The sequence below is a fragment of the Esox lucius genome, chromosome 3, assembly GCF_011004845.1.
Source record: "Esox lucius isolate fEsoLuc1 chromosome 3, fEsoLuc1.pri, whole genome shotgun sequence".
NCBI classification, from domain to species: Eukaryota; Metazoa; Chordata; class Actinopteri; order Esociformes; family Esocidae; genus Esox; species Esox lucius.
The window spans coordinates 10812795-10833787 of record NC_047571.1 but is presented as its reverse complement, the minus strand read 5'-3'; the positions used below and the strand labels follow the sequence as shown (position 1 = coordinate 10833787).

Here is a 20993-nt window from a genome sequence, read left to right as displayed (position 1 = left end):
AGACTGGAGAGTCATAGGACATTTACCTCAGGCCTTTAGGTCTCGGTATTCTCAGTGAGCCCACAACGTTCTGAGACAATTAGGTTTCATTAAGGTTTGTTGTCAGGCCTCAATTAGGAGGCATCTGTACTAGAAACAACAAGGATCAGGATCATAGGATCAGGGCCAATAGAAACAACTATCACAATCTACTCTTCAAGAGCACTTTGTTTTAGTACGCATTTCCTCCCTGGATGCACTTAATGGTCAACCCCCAGACTTGACCGTAATGAGAGCTGACAGCAAGGAGACTCACAGTTCTGTTGTCGTGGAACCTACAGCTGAACGGGCAGAAGTAAGGAGGCATCGTGGGAGCTGGGGGCATGTTGACAAGTTAGGTAGTCAGTTTGGCACTACTACGGCATATTGCCATGTTCGGCTCTGCCGTGTAATGACTAGCAGTGTGAAAGTGACAAAAGCACCTTCTAAAGTGGATGCCAAGAGAAAAACAGTGTACGCTTTTATTTTCTCTTTCACAGAACTGGTCATTTCATGAGATATGAGTTTGTAGTCCCAGACAATACCCCGCTGTCTGGAATGATCAAAAACCGACTGAGGCATAAAGCAATCCTCTTAGAAGTTGATGATCATGAACCTTAAAAACCTGACTGCTGGAAACAATGTGAAATACTAACTGTACTTTGCATAATACACCTTCTGGGTTCCCTTCAGACAGTACCTTCCGGCTGGACACTCCGCAAACATCAGCAGCTCTGTGTTGACACTGATGATCTTTACAAAGGAATCAATGTGTCTTTTTTCAGTACATAACCTGAGTAAGAAAATGATTCACGAAAAAGAAAGACATTTTAATTTCACTCTGCACCCAAAATAGTAAGCTCTGCAAGGTACTGTGGGTCAAGCAGACACGTCTGGAGGTCATTTATGACAAAAGAGCCCTCATTAAGGTACTGATGGAGCCTGGCAATAGAGCCAAGCAATCTTTTGTTATGGTGGCAATAAGGATTCTGAATGTTTAAAACCACCACCACATACTGTAAGTACAGTATGCAGCATGAAGACAAATCAGAGATTTTATAATGTTTTAAATTTGGTTTTAGTATATGTTTGTTTTTGTGTACAGTGTGTCGCAAACAAAATGTTCCCCTGGGGAAAAATAATTCTATTATAAGATCTTTACCCAATGCATGTTTGAAAGCATGTTCTAAAAACAGTTGTAAAACCTTGGTTTTTGGTCTTAACCAAAAAAAAAATCCTTTCATGTATTTTCTTTTAGAGACTATGAATAAACTGAAGATCTCTTTCATCCAAATACGTATTTTCTGGTTATGGTTTAGGCTTGAGATTTGGCAGATAGCCTAGTGGTTAGAGCATCTAACCAGCAACCAAAAGATTGCTAGATTTATATTGCGAGCCAGCAAGGTGAATAATATGTATGTCCTTGAGAAAGACAGGTAACCCCTGCTAGCTCCAAGGTAGTTGCTGTAAATGAGAATGTGTTCTGAGTCAACTTACCTAGTAAAATCTGGGTGGAAAAATAAATTAAAATAAGAGGTTACAGGAGAAGATTTGAAATGTGTATGTTCCAAATATTATCATTATACAACCATTTTCCCCTAATGATCTAGAGATGTTCAACGGGAACTTTTCTCAATGTTGAGAATGCACAGTATAGAAGCAATAGAGCAAAGTACTTAACATTCATAACAGATAAATGCTCCACTCCTTACCACATACCAAAGAGGAACGAAAACAGAGTATCAGCACAGGCAATAATGAAAACCTAAATCTTTTCACACATTTTAAGCAGCCATTCCAATAACACATTTACTGAGCCTCCCCTATATCCAGAGCATCTGCTTTCACCTTGATATGAACATCACATTACCATCAAGTCGGACCATACCATAACTCGTGTCTGTTGACACCTAATAGCCCCTTTCACCTTCCTTCTCACAGAGAACTGATACCAGTCTGGCATGATTGAAATGTCAGGATGACAAAAGTCCATGTGGAATAACATCTGGATGTTTGAAATTTGAGAATTCGACTACACTGTCTTTTTCCTATACCTGTGTGACAGTGAAATTACGCAGGCAACAGCGTAACGTTGTGTGTTGCTCTTATTCCTGCATCCTTACTCAAATCTCAGAAGCATCTGTGGCACAAACGTTCACATAAATCTGGTAGGTTTATTAATTCTGAATCTAACCAATTCAAATGATCTCATCTACAATAATAAGAATTAAAAAAACTCTGATGTATTCTTCTATTATGTAAATGGCCTGTGTGTAGTTAAACGAACGAGTGAAAGTTGGGAAGTGTACAAATATAGTGTATTTTAGGTGTACAGAAAGATTGAAAATAAAGAAAAGGTACATTCACTTGATGTTACTTTCCAGTTTTCCTTTAAGACAATACAGTAGTTGTATCAAGAAGCACAAAACATTTCTTTGATGATACCAGAATATCAGAATCTGATACTTATGTGTAAGTGGAAGACAATGTATTTTTTTCATTTACGTCACACTAAAGATCGTCACGTACTGTATGAAGATGGAAGAAAGTTCTCCAATTGAAATCTCTGATCAAACGTGTAATTCATTTCATGGCATTGCTATCTGGATAAGCCCGCGCACAAAAATATAAGAAACATTTCAGTTTCTCACTTTCACCTGACAACCTAAGACATTGTCTCAAATCTAGATTTTCTATTTAGATTTTTAGGAAGAATCAAGGTAACAACATGACATGAGTGCTGTCGCCCATGATATTCACCTTCATAAGATCAGAATTATTAATGGAATGCCATGTGTCTTTATACCAAAATTGTCTTCATGCAAAATGACTGTCAGGGCAGAACAGTTTGGGTTATAAATGAGTAACTACACCAATTATACTCAGTGGATTCTTAAGAAGACAGTAGGTGTAATGTGTTCTTCTTTGATGATGCACACATGCTTCTGAAAAGTAATTTCACATGTATTCATGAAAACACAACACTTTTTTGCACTTGCTATGTAAATGAAAATTTGCAGTTTTCAGATCAGCAGTCGCCTCATTATCTCTCTGCACCAACATAGGATTGTTGTGGACTTGTGGTTTTAAAATATGGTCTGTAAGCACTACACCCAGGTTATTCAAATGTTCCCATCCTCTTCCTATACTATTACCCTATCAGGTCTGTGGCCTGCTGGTTTTTGGTTCAACCTAATAATGAATTGCACCCACCTGGAGTGCAGGTTCCAGTAAGTCCCACATTAGAGGAAAAGAAGGTCACACTAACCTCTGCATGATTGTGTATGTTTTCATTGAAATTAGAAAAAGGCAAAATAGTTAAGGTTCTGAGCATGTGCTGTATTTAATAAGCGTATGAGTGCTGTATATACTGTATGCTATCCATCTAATATCTAATTTTATAAGGCCTTCATAATGTGATCATAAAATACTGTTTTAAATTGCACTGCATATAAAGAGGGTGGAAATATTTAAATAACTCATATATGGTGTTCTGTTTCCCAATTGACCATCTAAAACTGAAAAAAAGAAAACCACAAGGTCACAGCTGTCCCCTGGTACTGCAGAGCTAATGATTGGAATCTAGATATGAAGTTTTGAGCTTTAATCCGAGATTTTCTCACTGTAAAATTGAAGCTCAAAGATATGTGTGAGGACTTGTGTATTACGGTAAATGTGTATTATGTGAACAGCAATCAAATATTATGTTTGATATACAAGTGATGGGCCAAAACATTATGACCACTCAGATCAAGCGACAATAGCGTTGATCCTCTCCTAACAAGGGCACATGTAAAGTTCTGGGTACATTAGATAGTAAGTGAAAAATCACTTCTCGTAGTCAACATGTTGGTTGTAGGAGAAATGGGCAGGAGTAAAAACCTGGGAGCATTTGAAAAGGGCCAAATTGTATAATAGACCATAGACAACTAGGTCAGTGCATCTCTGAAATGTGAAAGCTTGTGAGGTGCCCCCGGTCAGCAGTGATGAGTACCTACCGACAAAGGTCCAAGGAGGGAAGAACTATAAACCGGCAACAGGTTGTTGGGCACTCAAAGCTCATCGATGTGCAAGGACAAAGGCTAACCTGTCTAGTCTGAACCAACAACCGGTCTACTATGGCACAAGTCACATGATTTTTTTATGATGGTTATGTGAGGAATGTGTCATAACACAGTGCATCACATGCTGCTGCAAATGGGGCTGCATAGCCACAGACCAGTCAAAGTGCCCATGGTGACCCCTGTCTACTGCCGAAAGCACCTACATTGGGCGTGTGAGCGTCGGAACTGGACTTTGGAGCAGTGGAAGAAGGTCATATGGTCCAATGAGTTCCATTTTCTTTTGCATCATGTGGACTATCGTGTACGTGTGCTCTATTTACCTGGGGAAGTGATGGCCCCAGGATGCAGTGGGTGGGTGGAGTGTGATGCTCTGGGCAATGTTCTGCTGGGAAACCCTGGGCCCGGCCATTCATGTCGACATCAATTTGACACGTGCTACCTGCCTAAATATCTTTGCAGACCAGGTACACCCTTTCATGGCAATGGTATTAACTGAAACTCTGAGCATCAGTGGGATGTGGTGGACTGAGCATCAGTGGGATGTGGTGGACCAACAAGTCTAATCCACAGCAGATCTACCTCACAATTTACAGGATTTAGAGGATCTGTTGCTAATGTCTTGGTGCCAGATACCACAAGACATGTTCTGGGGTCTTGTAGAGTCTATGCCTCGGCAGGTCGGCGCCGTTTTGGTGGCACGCAGTGGATCAACCGCATATTAGGCAGACGTTCATAAGGTTTTGGGTCATTGGTGTATGTATTTTTAAGTAAATGCAAGTAGAAAAGCTAGTATTTAGTCACAAATCCCTTGGATGCAATAACAGCAGTGAATCTCCAACCCATTGACATCACCAAACTCTTTGCCAAGATGCAAAGAGTTTGGTCAAACTCTTTGCCAAGATGCAAAGAGTTTGGTCGTACAACTCGTAGCCAAGATGCTTCTGTAAACATTACTTCATTAATTCTGCTGCTGCCATTATTTCGTTACATCATCAATAAAGATGAGTGAGCCCATTGCAGAGGTAGCCATGCATGCCCATGCCATGACACTAACACTGCCATGCTTCACAGATGAGGTGGTATGTTTTGGATTACCTGCAGTTCCTTTTTTTCCCTCCACACTTTTCCCATACCATGACTTTGATTGAGGTTCACCTTCTCATCTTTCCAATAAACTTCCAAAAACTTGGAAGTTCAAAAACAGTACTGGTGGATCTCTGTACTTTTTGCCAATTCTAATCTGGCCTTTCTGATTTTGATGCGGATTTGAGGTTTGTATCTTGCTGTGTAGCCTTTGTATTTCTGGTGCCGAAGTCTTCTGCAAACAGCAGACTGTTACCCTTTCACCTCAGCATTTTGGATGTTGTTTGTGATTTCACTAACACCAAATGCAGACATCACATTCATATCTCTATAATTTGTGAACAATCAATGCAACAGGAAATACCAAATAAATTAGTAACACCTGTGAGCCAAATGTCCCAATACATATGCTCACATACAATCGGGAGATGGAACTCTGACAGTTCTGTTATTCTTAATTTAAACAAATTCTTAGGTTAAACATATAAGTCTTGAAACTGACAGATACACAATGCAAAATTCTTTACTTTTGCCTCATACTCATATTTTAATCATATTCTTATATGCTTTGTGGACAGAAAAAATAGCCATTTTGACATTACTGTCCAAATTCTTATGGAGGGCACTGTATATATTTTCACTGAGTGAAAGTGAACATTTTTATGTTTGTATGGGTGGAGTGTGCTTGAGTGTGTGCCTAGTTAAGCATGGTTGGTGTAGGTGTAGCAGTCCGATGGTTCGTCTGGCATCTCAAGATGTCCTACTCATGCAGAAATAAGGAGATAGTTGACAGGCTGCAAGTCCATCCTTTCAGTGTGATTACAGTGACTTCAACATTACCTGCAGAAAGATGGCTCTTAAATTACAGTTTAAAGGACATAAAACCTGTGATGCACCACAACGTCAAGACCAAAAACGGTTGGAAAAAAGTAGTTACAAGACTATTTCCCTGTTTTATACCTACCTGTAAACGTCAAACAAAGGTAATGATCATTTCCTGAGAAGTTAATATTTCGTTCGCCATCTGACAGCAATAGATGGTTTTTTTTTGTGCAATTTGTCTGTGCAACACTTTGCTCTCATTTCATCTACTTTCTCATTCAGTTGACATTCCACTGAGAGGTACTTAAAGAGGGGTTACACAAGCTATTACCCACCATGCTGCATTATATATGAGAGCGCGGTATTGATGTTCCTTCCCTCCCATGTTCCGTGCTGGATCACAGTGTCTCCCTCAGGGAATAGCATTGGTGTTGTAACACTGTGGGCACGCTCTGCATATCTTTATAACTCAGCTTATCTGTGAGGGACAGAAGCCTAAAGCCTTTTGACATCCTCCTTACTCCTCCCAGTCCTGAACACAGTGAGACATGTGCATCTCTCCCCTAAAGGACTTCCTCTCTACAAAGATATGTCGGCCTTGGGGGCCTAGTGACTGCCTGGTTCCTTCAGTAGGTCAAACTGCCAATCAAACACACTGTACAGGGGCCTTCTAGAATAATCCACAGCCGGGATGGGCGACTTCAGTCCTCCGGGACTTGATTGGTGTCCCATATTTGCTGCAGCCCCAGCTAACGCACACTTGACTCCAATAATCAACCAACCATCGTTTTCAGTTCAAAATGCATTTTGTTAAATGTTTTGCTAAGTATGGAGAGTGTGTGGGGGGCTGGGCTACACCACTATAGCCCTTGTGGACAAATCCCCTCTTTGCATCATGAAGTGTTTTGTGTCAAGCCAGGAGTGTGTGTGGAGGGGAGGGCATGAGCACCATGATAGTTTTGCAGAATATCCCTAAGTCCCCCATTTCCCGTAGTTACCGTTGCTAGCTAAGTAACTAAGGGAATACCAAGGATTGTAACTCGATTGCACTGAGCTACCTGGCAATTTGCCACAATAAATGATAGAGAACTTTTGGAAACAAAAATATTTTTATAGCACTAAGTATATTAACATATTCATTGTGGAAATTACAACATCAATGATTGCTGCCAAAATGTAACATTATTTGTAATTTTATAGTCTACAATCTGTCCTTCCCCTCTTTGGCATAGCTTGGATTCACAAGGTCCTTTTTATTATCAGGTCATTTTTTTTTCATTAATAACAGGTTTTAATGTCAAAGATAGTGTCATCAGTAATTTCTGTGGTATAAAAAAGATTAATTTAATGTCTGACTCTCAGTCATGTAAATTAGGTAGAAACTACACAGAATCCATTCAAACTGTCCTTGTCAGTTAACCAAAAAATCTATAGACAATACATCTTTTAAATTGTCTCTTTGTCTATTGTTAAAAGAGGTGATGCAACACAGTGGTAAACATGCCCCTGTCCCAACTTTTTTTTAAATGTGTTGCTGGCATCAAATTCTAAATGAGCATATATTTTTCAAGAAACAATAAGATTTCTCAGTTTCAACATATGTTGTCTTTGTACTATTTTCAATTAAATATAGGGATAAATGATTTGCACATGATTGCATTCTGTTTTTATTAGCATTTTATGCAGCATCCCAACTTTTTTGGAAACAGGGTTGAAACAAATGGTCATGCTCCCTTTTCCCTTTGGTTCTGTTCTACTCCATCTATCTCTCTAACGGCCCTCCTTTATTTCACACAGTATATCTGTCCAGACAGGAGCTGCTGAATAAAGAGATGTCAGTGTGTTCTCGGCTGAATCCCTGACGGTGTTGGGTGATCTGGGTTGCTTCAGAGTTCTGCCAGGCTCTGGCTGGGCTCAGACAGACCCAGGCCCTGGGAAGTGAATCAGTAACCCCTATTTGCACAGGTTAATGTGCAAACACCCGACTTGTACACTATAGGAATAACGAGCCTCCACGGGCACTCTCTGCCTTGTAAATCTTTGTCTAGTAACATTACGATTCTATTCTCATTACTTCAGTTGCACTTGGCAAATTGCCTTGTCTTTCAGGATCATTGGCCACTGTTCATTTTCAGCACCCGCAACCTGAAGGGTTTGAAGGTCATTGTTTTTACTCCTCAACTTTTGGTAATTTTCCACATAAGGGGATTCAAGCCACTGCCACCGAATTACAGACATTTTATTTATTTGAACTAAATAATGTTTTAATCACACGGCAAACCAAAAAGCACGCTGGATTCTTTGCACCACACTTTTATGGGAGTCCCGGGCCCTGCCACAGCTAGGATACTAACCTAGGTGGCAATGTCCATGTCTGCAATAACACGGAAATGTAATTTGTCTAAATAAATTAGGCACTTTGTCAGTCCCATAGTATCCCCATTGCGGACTTAAAATCTTGAATTTGGTCTCATAGGCTTGAACAATAAATAAGCATGCCATCTGCAAAAAACTGCCTTCTGCAACTATGCTACCAAGTGATTTAATAAACGGTAGATAAGATAAAGAACATATTATGCTGAACTGCTATGATTGTTCTGTCTGTCTGTAAAAAAGACAATGGGACCAGCTGCTATAGTAGACAGTGGTCGGGCTCAGGAGGGACAACATGAATAATGACCAACCAAATGGTTGGCTGGTTAATGGAGGAACACTAACGCCAAACATAGGCCTTGTACTAAATGACAAAAAATAGCAAAAGTATTTGCTATATAAAGCACTCTGGGTGAAAGTAGTGCACTATATATGGAGTAGGGTGACATTTTGTACCCAGAGTGCATTTAAATGCTGCTGATGCCTCACGGAGTATGCTATGCTATGAAGAATTGAATTTCAGATTTGTCCCACCAGAACGTGGTCGTGTTTTTCTCACAGAGGCACGCTGCGCATAAACGATGTAGGGGCAATCCACTTTTACAGAAACTACTTTTTCTTTGGGGACCTACTGTTACGAAGCCATACATTCTTGATATGTCCAGAAACATGGCTCAGTATTTATTTCCATGTATGCTAATTTTAGTCTAAAATAATTGATGTGCAACTATGGCTGCAACCAGATAGCGTGTTATCTGCAAGGTGTCTTTCTAGTGGATGCTGGTTATTTAACTTAAAGACTGAATTATTTTCCTCAGGCCCTGTAGCGGTGCGCTAGACCGTAATCAGCTATTAGTGTAATTGCCATTAATGATTTTGGATAGGGAATTCTCATTTTAAATGACTGCCATTTTAAATGTGTCAGAAGTCCAAATGTTTTTGTTTTTTTACTCTGACCTATGCAAAGACATGAATAATCAGCTAAGGCTTGTAATCTGCTACTACTGTAAAATAATGCTTCTCCTTCTCAGAATACACGACTGTTCTGCTCCAACCCAACCAGCCTTTTGAAACAACCCTGTCTTCGTCACCCCCTCTCGTAAGCCATTTTCTCCTTTCATCTCCCTCTTTCAGAAGACGCTGTTTCCTGTGGGCCAGAACTGACAGTTATTGTTCTGCCTTTCATGAAAATATAAGAATTGTCTTCTTTCTGCCTTTGTGCCATGAGGAAGAGTCATAGATGAAGGCAGCTTGAAATGACGGCGCACCAGAACAACAAAATAATACCACAAGGTGTCAGAGAAATTATTAAAAACCCTGGGAATCAAGATGGGATTGATGTGTTTTGTTGGCGCCTGTTTAAGCTCTATGTCAAACCACAGAAATTAATCTGTTTTCCTGGTTAGGAATTCATTCAATCATCAACAATGTATATCTGTATACATCACAGGTGTAGCATATTTTACAGAAAATTGTGATGTTAAGAAGGTTTTTTAAGAGGTCTTTTAAGGGTTTTACAGGCAGAAGGTCTACGGATGATATCAAAGCACAAGCCTCCTGTATGCATCCTCAAGTAGTGTTCCTGCCTCTTATCTTCCACTCATGAACGGAATGCCGTCTGAGAGCTACCCTGAATCACCTTGTAAATATCAACAGAAAGTAAGTTAACTGTCAAACCTGATTAGGGGGAAAGAATAACAAACTTCAAGCAGAAGAGAAGACGGGCTGTCTATACGCTCCGGGACAGGTTGAACGTTGAATCGAGTCGAGTCAACTGTCACCTATCACTTTAACAGGAGAATGTTAACAACAAAATAACGCACAGTAAGGAACTGCTGACTCGAAGCTTTGTTTCATCATCACTTCCACCGAGTAAGACACGGCTGGTTATGAATAACCAATCCCTTCTCAACCATCCATTATTGATCAAGCCCAGGTTAGACTGATCACGTATCCCCGCTGCCTCTGCCAGGGACATTGAATCCTGATCGCATCCGTTCCCAAAATATCTCAGACAAGTGACTCTCGGTGCAATTCGTTAACAAGCAGCCACCCATTAGACTGCCAGGTTTAGGTGCCAGGTAACCAGGCCTGGCGCGAGCATGGTGAAGGGGACGATAATGCCCATAGATTAGAAATCTGAGATCAAAGGCTTCCAGCGGCTGTCTGTTCACCTCCATCTCATCGTTGTCGCTGCTCCACAATGAAACAGTGCCTCTAAGTATTTAATTAAGACGTTAAAGATGCAATATCCCCAAGGGATCTAGAATCTCTGAGGCGACCCGCCGCCGCACATTAGCAGTCCTCATCTGCTATTGTGTGGAACGAATGTATTAATCTCTACTGTAGGACATTACAGATTCACTTTTAAGCCCTGGCTGCAGCTGTGTTATCACATTAGTAGAAATTAACCGTGGAATAGTCAGTCAGACAATTACTCGCTGTGTCCGGAGCCCCAGGAGGCTCTTCAGGACCCAACAAGCGATAACTAACTTGTCCCAACTAGTTTAGGAAGTTGGAGGTGTGATGGAAGATGAATGGGGGTGAGCTATATGGACATGCCAGCCCAACAAACGAATGAGGTGCACACGCAGGAAGAATCAAGTGTGGATTTGGTTCATTGAGTGGGGTTAGCTGTGCCGGTTAGTCCCTCATGTTTAGTTTGTTGATATGCTGTCTAGCCAGCAAATGCAGCATGGCAACAGTTAAAACAATGTTTACTTCTGTATGCATGACAAAAACAACTAGGCTGGTATCGTAGTATCGATTATCACTTGGATGTCACCATCCTTAACAAGCCAGCTAACTTAAAGCGACAGGCTGGAGTAAATTACCAGGGCAGCGATGTTGTATTGAGGTGCTTCCCACTGGGTACAGCACTCTTTCAACAGGCAGCTGCATTACATGTTGCAGGTGGTAGCTAACGTGGCCAATTTGTTCCATCCCACTTGATTATGTTTGAGTAAGCATAGCTGCCTACACGAGGAATAACTTGTAATATTGCGGTAACGTTAGTAACCATCTGGATGTCACCGTGGTGCAGTCTACTGCTCATTGGGGAGAGAGCTATCTGGGTCTCACTGCCAAGCACTGCAGTGAAGATCGACAACTAGCTAGACAGCATAGCAAATACAATAGCAGGCCAGAGTGACAGCAAAAGCACATCCATTATAGTGATTTTCACATAAACATGTACATTTCAGGAATAAATGTAAAAACATAAAACAGATATGTTAATTCTGAACACTTCTAAGTCTCAGCTTTTGCAGAAACGTCAACTAATCACTGCTGTCTCTCCGTAAGGTTAGTTAGATACGCTTATTAGGACAACTGACTGATCTGAATGAACTCTATTGAGTCCCCACTTGACTCTCAGCTGTGACACATACATCATTAGCCAGGCATTTCTGCACAGTCTCTCTCTTTCCTTTCTTTCCTTGAACAAGACAGTTAACGGTAATGGCTCCTGTCAGTAACTCTGGATTACAGCATGCATCCATTAAATTCCCTAAATATATGAAGCAACAAAATGACCATCTGAAAATGTCTATGTCTACTCTATTATTTCATGCTCATTGGCAGTGCCAGGCTAGGGTGAGACAGGGCTAAAGCACCCCCAAGAATAAGCCTTAGCACAACCACCGCAGCACCCAATAATGATTCAGGAACGTGACACAACGCACATTAGTTGAGCCAGTGGTCATCCATTGACCGTCAAACCACCGACGAGACGCACGTCACTCAAGTCAAAGGCGCAATAGGCAAGTGGTCGGCACCCCCGGTGATCAGCACCCGCTGGCCCTGTGTGTCTGATCCACCTAGCCCTGTGTGTCTGATCCACCTAGCCCTGTGTGATTCACCTAGCCCTGCCTGATCCACATAGCCCTGCCTGATCCACCTAGCCCTGTGTGTCTGATCCACCTAGCCCTGTGTGATTCACCTAGCCCTGCCTGATCCACATAGCCCTGCCTGATCCACCTAGCCCTGTGTGTCTGATCCACCTAGCCCTGTGTGATTCACCTAGCCCTGCCTGATCCACCTAGCCCTGTGTGTCTGATCCACCTAGCCCTGTGTGATTCACCTAGCCCTGCCTGATCCACCTAGCACTGTCTGATCCACCTAGCCCTGCCTGATCCACCTAGCCCTGCCTGATCCACCTAGCCCTGTGTGATTCACCTAGCCCTGCCTGATCCACCTAGCACTGTCTGATCCACCTAGCCCTGCCTGATCCACCTAGCACTGTCTGATCCACAATAACCTGTCTGAGCTCCACCAGTCAAGGAGGCGCTGCTAGTTTTCATGCTCTAACTTCCCATTTTCTGAACCTTGCTATTTCCAGCCATGACAGACTATGGCTATATATACAGTGCCTGGGCAAAAGAACACAGATACTGGACAAAAAAGTGTTATGGACAGACAAATCTAAGTTTGAGGAGTTTGTATCATAAGGAAGAACATTTGTGTGATGCAAACCAAATTAAAAGATGCTGGAAGTGTGCTTGACGTCATCTGTCATGCATGGTGGAGGCAATGTAATGATCTGGGGTGCTTTGGTGGTGGTAAAGTGGGAGATTTGTGCAGGTTAAAAGGGATCTTGAACAAGGAAGGCTATCACTCCATTTTGCAATGCAATGCCATACTCTGTGGACGGCGCTTGACTGAAGCCAATTTCCTCCTACAACAGGACAATGATCCAAAGCACAACTCCAAACTATGCGGTAACTATTTAGGGAAGAAGTAGTCAGCTGGTATTCTGTCTATAATGGAGTGACCAGCACAGTTATCGGATCTCAACCCTATTGAGTTGTTGTGGGAGGTGCTTCAGGAAGCATGGGGAGAAATCTCTTCAGCACCTCAACGCGTTGACAACTAGAATGCCAAAGGTCTGCAAGGCTGTAAAGATTATTTGACGAAAGCAAAAGTTTGAAGGACACAATAATTATACCTATTCAAATCGTTATTTCTAACCTTGTCAATGACTATCATTCCTATTCATATTGCTATATATAATATATATAATATATAGACTATCAATATAGGTGACACTTGACGAAAAAACTTACTTTTTCGTCGAGTGAAAAGATGAGAGAATATATAATATTATAATATTGATAATATACTATCTTAAATCATAAATATTATATTTTGAGTCAGTGTCTTAAAAAAACGACTTACTACCTCAGACATTCAAGAGTATCTACAAATGTAAACTTTCGTTTCTCAACATTTTGTGACACCGTATAAAACTTTTGAGAAAGTATCTTGAAATGATCACATAGTATTGGCATTTTACTTTTATTTTTATGTTGGGAAGGTTCCTCCATGGGGACAAACTGAAAAGCAATACAAAGATACACAAACCATAAATACTGAATAATAAAGCATGGCTTTATGGATTATTGTTGTTACCTGGAGTGCAAGCAGTGGTCCTCCTGAGCCAATGCCAATTCCTGCTCCTGTCAACAGAAAAGAGCGGTGATATTGTCAGACAACACGCAAACATACACACAGAAAACACACAAACACACATACTATGGTCAGAGCTCTCTATCAACTAGGGTAAAGAACATGCCCACTACCCCAACACTCTCCTGCTGTTGCAAGAATACACAAAGTAGATAGTCTAGAGGATCCTTCGCTCAACATGAAAAGAGAAACCTCAGGGCCTTAGATCACCTAGTGAGAGATAAAGCGACAGCCTCTGCAAGTTGTGTTGTGAGCTGCAAGGAATTGCAAATGTGAGGGGAAATTTTTTTTCAATTTTTCTCTCCTTCTCCGACAGCTGTGCAGTTTTATTAAATCCACAGAGGATGGCTGCAGGGTTAGATCTTAAACATGGTATGGTGCCGATGATACCGATCAGTGTTCCTGAGAGAAAGGCCCTTATAAATCCCTAGGCCACATGGGTTAGCATCCCTCCATTTTGTACCATTACAACATGTACAGACACACATAAATACACAGGCAAACATGCAAACAATGCACCCGCACCCGACCTTCACACATATACATACACACAGTTTATCAGTTGTTTGCTGTCCCCGTCCCATAGGAGGAGAGTTAATCCTGTTTTAGGATCATTCCCGTTTCATTCAATAAGTTGGGTTGTGTCCTCTGAATATGAATTGTAAGCAATTATTTTGAAAGCTTTGCTACAGTATAATCATTATTCTGAGCAAACACAATTGCATATTATTTTCAACCCTAAATAAATAACGCTTCAGACACAATGCTGAATTATTATAAAACCCTGGGTTATTGAATGTAAAGATGGCCTTTGTTGTATGATGTATTGTTGGTATTCTGGGGGGGGATTGGCACTTTGCCAACAGCACTGCCCTTGTGAGAAAGAATACTACATGTGTCTGTCTGTGTGAATCATTGCTGGCTTCATGTAATTTTTTATCTTTTGGAGATCCCTTTTCCGATTTGTTGATGCAGCTGATGGATACCCTCACAGTAACCATTCATCACCTGTCATGACACACTTGTTTTGTCCCTTTCTCCACCAATAAAGAATAGTTTTTTTCATTTTTTTCTGTAGAAAAAGAAAGGTTGTGACTGGTAGTCATAAACTGGCCGCTAAAACAATATGACCTACAGCAAAACAGTTTCTCAAACTATATATATATACACAGCTCTGGACAAAATTAAGAGACCACTGCACCTTTTTCTTTCCTTTCCAAAAAAGTCGAAAAGGAAGGTTTTGAGTGAGGAACAAAGGGTTAAAATTAAGAGACCACTGCAAAACATTCCTTTTCAACTTTTTGGTGCAGTTGTCTCTTATTTTTTTCCGGAGCTGTATATATTATTCACACAATGTGGAAGGAAAACAATAATTAATCAAATAACGGAACCTTTGACTCAAATATTATGGTTGTTTATAAATAATTCTGATAAAAATGAACACCTATGATTATATATGTGAAAAAAAAAGTGAATCCTATAAATTTTTTAAAACCTTGGCTATGACACATCATGTTTTGCCTCATAATGCATGACAAAAATTTAATCCACTCAATGTGGACTCAACTTCTTATACCAGTGAAAACAAAAAAACTTTTTTTTTCTTAATCATGAAAAATTCCTAGTGCCTCAATACACAAATTATTCCATGTACAATCATTTCCTCACTATATAGTGCTTTTCAATTTAAGATACGTTTTTCCCTCCAAGAAATAAAGGCTATTTTTTGCTGGCTGTTGGGATAATTGCAGGTAGAAAGAACCATTGTTAGTGTTCTAGGCTCTCAGAGTATCTTAGCCTTTTGTTACCAGCTTTTATTTTAGAAACTGCTAACTGGAATAATGAATTCAACACTGGTTGAAAAATCCATTACCCTCGCCAACCTGCTTGCTGAATTAGGAGAAACTATATGAATAAAGACAGTGGCAGTGTTTCTTAATCTAAGCATTACTGCAGAAACAAAAAAAAACAAGGCTTGAGGGTCTATTGAACTAAAGAAAATACTTTTCGTCCAAGAAAGCCTTAATATAGGCCTTGTTTTACACAAACGTAAATAGTTTGATATTTGTCTTTTGATTACTTCTACCCCACAATGAAGTTGGTACCTATCCGTATGTAGGTGTATCACACGCTTTATCTCAGACACCACTGGCACAGTTTTCATGAATCTTGAGTGAATGATGCGTATATCAATAGAGATTTGGAATTTACCTAATTGCACTAGTTGGCCAGATGTTGGTGTTACAAAACCCCCAAAATGCTTGCATTTCCTGCTTTACTCTTCTGATAGGGAACAGCCAATCTGCAAGACACTTCATATGCCACATTCATGGGCAAAGGTTGTTTAACACAGTATTCTATATTAGTATCTAAAAACAAAATGGCCACTATTTTCCATTAAACATTCACGTTAGTGTGGTCTGGCACATAAATGCATATATATCAATCAAGTATATTTGCATTGTAGCAACAATTTGCACATGTTGCAAACACTGCCATGATTCAAACTAATGGCTGTGTAATTATGAAATGTATATATATCTTGATCATGTTCTGGGATTGGAATGATTTGTTTTACTACTGAGATCCAGCATTTACAAAAGTACACTGATATGACGTGCATCATTCGTGGTGGATGACGTCTGTCCATGTACATCTCATGGAAATCAAAAATCCGGTATCTCAAAACATTAGAATAAAACATTTTCAATACAGAAATGTCGACCTGAGAAGAGCTCTAATCAGCTAATGAACTCCCTAAGCCTTCAATCTCTCAGTCTGGTTCAGTACACACAACCACAATCATGGGGAAGACTGCTGACTTGACCATTGTCCAGAAGACACTTATTGACACCCTCCACGAGGAGGGTAAGTCACAAAAGGTCATTACTGAAAGGGCTGGTTGTTCGCAGAGTTCTGTATCAAAGCATATTCATGGAAAGTTGATTGGAAAAGTGTGGTAGGAAAATGTGCACAAGAAACAGGGATGACCGCAGCCTTGAGAGGATTGTCAAGCAAAGCTGATTCAAGAACTTTGGGGAGCTTAACAAGGAGTGGACTGAGGCTGGAGTCAGTGTGTCAAGAGCCACCACGCACAGACGTGTCCAGGAAATGGGCTACAAGTGTCGCATTCCTAGTGTCAAGCCACTCCCAAGCCACTGTCCGAATCATCTGAGCGAAGGAGAAAAATAAATCTCTTCAGATGAAAGTACATTTTGCATTTCATTTGGAAATTAAGGTCCCAGAGTCTGGAGGAAGAGTGGCGAGGCACAGAATCCAAGTTGCTTGAAGTCCAGTGTGAAGTTTCCACAGTCAGTGATGATTTGGGGTGCCATGTCATTTGCTGGTGTTGGTCCAATGTGTTTTAGTCCAGAGTCAATGCAGCCTTCTGACAAGCTTCATGGAGATGCTGATTTCCATTTCCAGCAGGAATCGGCACCTGCCCACAGTGCCAAAACGACAGATAACTGGTTTGCTGATCATAGTATTACTATGCTTGATTGGCCAGCCAACTCACCTGACCTGAACCCCATAGAGAATCTATGGGGTATTGTCAAGAGGAAAGTAGGATAAACCTGACCCAACAACACAGACAAGCTGAATGCCACTATCAAAGAAAACTTGGTTTCCACAACACCTCAGCAGTGCTACAGACTGATTTGCCTCCATGCCACGCCGCATTTGATGCAGTCATTCGTGCAAAAGGAGCCCCGACCAAGTATTGAGTGCATGAATTACCATACAGTAGGAAATCTTTGCAGGTGTTTTGAGTAAAATAGCTGATTGGACCTCTTCTCCAGGTCAACATTTCTATATTATAAATTTGTTATTACAATATTTTGAGGTATTGGATTTTTGATTTCCATGAGTGTAATCCATAATCATCAAGATTGAAACAAAAAGGCTTGAAATGTTTCACTTTATTGTGCAATGAATCTATATGAAGTTGTTACTTTTTGATTCGAATTACGGGGGAAAAAAATTCCACAATATTCTAATTTCTTTAGATGCACCTGTATACTGTTATATATATGTATAGTGGGTATAGCAAGTCAGCACCTCCTTTCAAAATGTTCACCTGGTGTTGCTTTACAGCCTGAAATAAAAATACATATAATCTGACTTTTTCTGTTTTTATTTCCGCACAATATCCAAGTGAAAAAGAAAGAACCTCTGAAAGTAAATTAAAATCAAAACAGTCAAATACCCTTTTTGAATAAGTGAACACCCCCCTTAGCAATTGCAAATTTGCTGAGGTATAACCAACAATCTTCCAGATCACAAATCAAGCTTATTGTCTTCCTTCTGTGATCAATTGTAGTAACTTTGATTAGTTAAGAATTAAAGCAGTTGTTCATAGAGGACTACACTGAATAGTAGTGAAATCCATGCAAAGAATACACTATGAGTAGAAAGATACTTTCATAACATCTATGAGATAACACAAGTCAGGGGATGGATATAAAAATATTTCAATGGCTTGGTCTACCCCCTGGAGTTAAGACCAGTATTAAGCAGTGGAAGGTGTATGGAACCATCCAGACCTTACATAGATCAGACTGTCCCTCCAAACTGAGAGGCTACCAAGAAGCCAATTGGAACCTTGAATGAACTTCAGACCTTTATAGCAAAGACTGGTCAATGTGTGCATATGACAACAATATCATAAGTGCTCCACAAATCACATGGCAGTTGCTTCAATGCATTTAGGGGTGTGGTCCTGGTCAAGACAATCTCTTGAATTCCAAACTGAATGTCAGAATGGAAAAGAAAGGTGATTTAAGCAATTTTGAGCGTGGCATGGTTGGTGAGTATTTCACAATCTGCTCAGTTACTGGGAGTTTCACACACAACACTTTCTAGGGTTTACAAAGAATGGTGTGAAAAGGGAAAAACATCCAGTATGCGGCAGTCCTGTGGGCGAAAATGCCTTGTTGATGCTACAAGTCAGAGGAGAATGGGCCGACTGATTCAAGCTGATAGAAGAGCAACTTTGACTGAAATAACCACTCGTTACAACCGAGGTATGCAGCAAAGCATTTGTGAAGCCACAACACGCACAACCTTGAGGCGGATGGGCTACAACAGCAGAAGACCCCACCGGGTACCACTCATCTCCACTACAAATCAGAAAAAGAGGCTACAATTTGCACGAGCTCACCAAAATTGGACAGTTGAAGACTGGAAGAATGTTGCCTGGTCTGATGAGCCTCGATTTCTGTTGAGACATTCAGATGGTAGAGTCAGAATTTGGCGTAAACAGAATGAGTGCATGGATCCATCATGCCTTGTTACCACTGTGCAGGCTGCTGGCGGTGTAATGGTGTGGGGGATGTTTTCTTGGCACACTTTAGGCCCCTTAGTGCCAATTGGGCATCGTTTAAATGCCACGGCCTACCTGAGCATTGTTTCTGACCATGTCCATCCCTTTATGACCACCATGTACCCATCCTCTGATGGCTACTTCCAGCAGGATAATGCACCATGTCACAAAGCTTGAATCATTTCAAAGTGGTTTTTTGAACATGACAATGAATTCACTGTACTGAAATGGCCCCCACAGTCACCAGATCTCAACCCAATAGAGCATCTTTGGGATGTGGTGGAACGGGAGCTTCGTGCCCTGGATGTGCATCCCACAAATCTCCATCAACTGCAAGATGCTATCCTATCAATATGGGCCAACATTTCTAAAGAATGCTTTCAGCACCTTGTTGAATCAATGCCACATAGAATTAAGGCAGTTCTGAAGGCGAAAGGGGGTCAAACACAGTATTAGTATGGTGTTCCTAATAATCCTTTAGGTGAGTGTATATATATATATTCTTTTTAAAATATGTTTTAATTTCAGGCTTTAAGTCAACAAAATAAAATAAAAATTAAAAGGGATGGTGACTATCTATACCCACTGTATAATTATATCAAAAAAGGCCACCCTTATCCAGACAGTTGTAATGCAAGCACACATTATGTCAGGCCAGTCAGTTATCACTTCTGATACTTTTTATTAATCAGTTTCATGTTGCCACTGGCCTAGTCCAGTAGAGATGAAACAGGATTTTAGAAGGAGACAAAATAGTTGCTGAAGGGTGTTTACCAAGCGAAGCGAGCCGTTAAGCGAATTCTCAGTTAATCAGGATGCCAACTCTCACAGCAACTATTTTGTTCCAAGTAGGATTAACCTAAACCCAGTGGACCACAGGCCCTTTCCACACTCATTAATTTGGACTTGACCAGTTTCCAGGACGCTAAGGGTGGGGGGAAAAAATGCCAGAGCATATCGATGACTATCTGACATCTCTGCATGCCAAATAAGACAACTGATTAAAATCCATGAAACAATCAGTGGACGCAACAAATAAGTGCTCTGTAGTTCCAGGCTACAACATAACTACAGCCTTCGTAGCGGAGTTATGGGGACCAAAAGATTGTCATTCATTGGTGGAAACATGATCTGCACAATGAAACGCAACTTGCTCTTTATTTAGAGGTGAACAAAAAGAAAACATGTTTAGGCTTTGAAAAGAGTCTTCACCCCAGGAGCAGAGACTTTTCTTTCTCTCTGCCTGCCAGACTCAATGATCTTTATAGTGCTTTTATCTCTTGTGTTTCATTGAGTGGCAGGGTTCAATGAGGCACAGTTCTATAGATTAGTCAGAAAACAGCAGGTTCTGAACTAGCAATAGGCTTCATATCAAAAAGGCTTTTACCCGAAAAACACATCCAAAAAGGTAAAGGTTTAACCCACACAGTCCATTCAGTCCCTTACGGATTTCCTTAGAATTTACAACATTAGCAATACCTTAAAATAAGTCCATCAGGCGTTCCTGACTGGAAGCTTGGAGCAGTGCAGCGTTTTCCCGGTGCTTTCAAAGAGTAAATGCATTCATCAAAAGCGGCATAAAAGAACTGACAATTCAAGTTGTGCTGTGGGCTGGCCGTAACTGATTAAAAGGTTTTTAATGGCTTTATGGCCGGTGGCAAACAGAACAACAGCCTTCTGGACCCGCTCATAACCTGCTGTAATTTGACTTCTCGCAGCGGAGAAGTATAAGAGGCATACAAGCCCACGCCGACTTGCAACAAGCGCCATTTATCCACGGGAAATGTCAGTCATGCTATGCACCTACCACACTGTACACCGGAACGACAGAAGTGTTTGTCACG

The 20993-nt window shown here is 40.8% G+C and overlaps 1 protein-coding gene across 5 annotated transcripts in view; it reads right to left on the bottom strand.

The window, feature by feature from the left end:
- Positions 1-20993, bottom strand: part of tnr (tenascin R (restrictin, janusin)) — a 132242-nt gene that overhangs the window by 70904 nt on the left and 40345 nt on the right. For all 5 annotated transcript variants that reach the window (XM_010891322.4, XM_010891321.4, XM_010891325.4 and 2 more), the window contains exon 2: positions 13770-13816. The gene's annotated coding sequence lies outside the window, so the exon portion shown is untranslated. The remainder of the gene's footprint in view (positions 1-13769; positions 13817-20993) is intronic.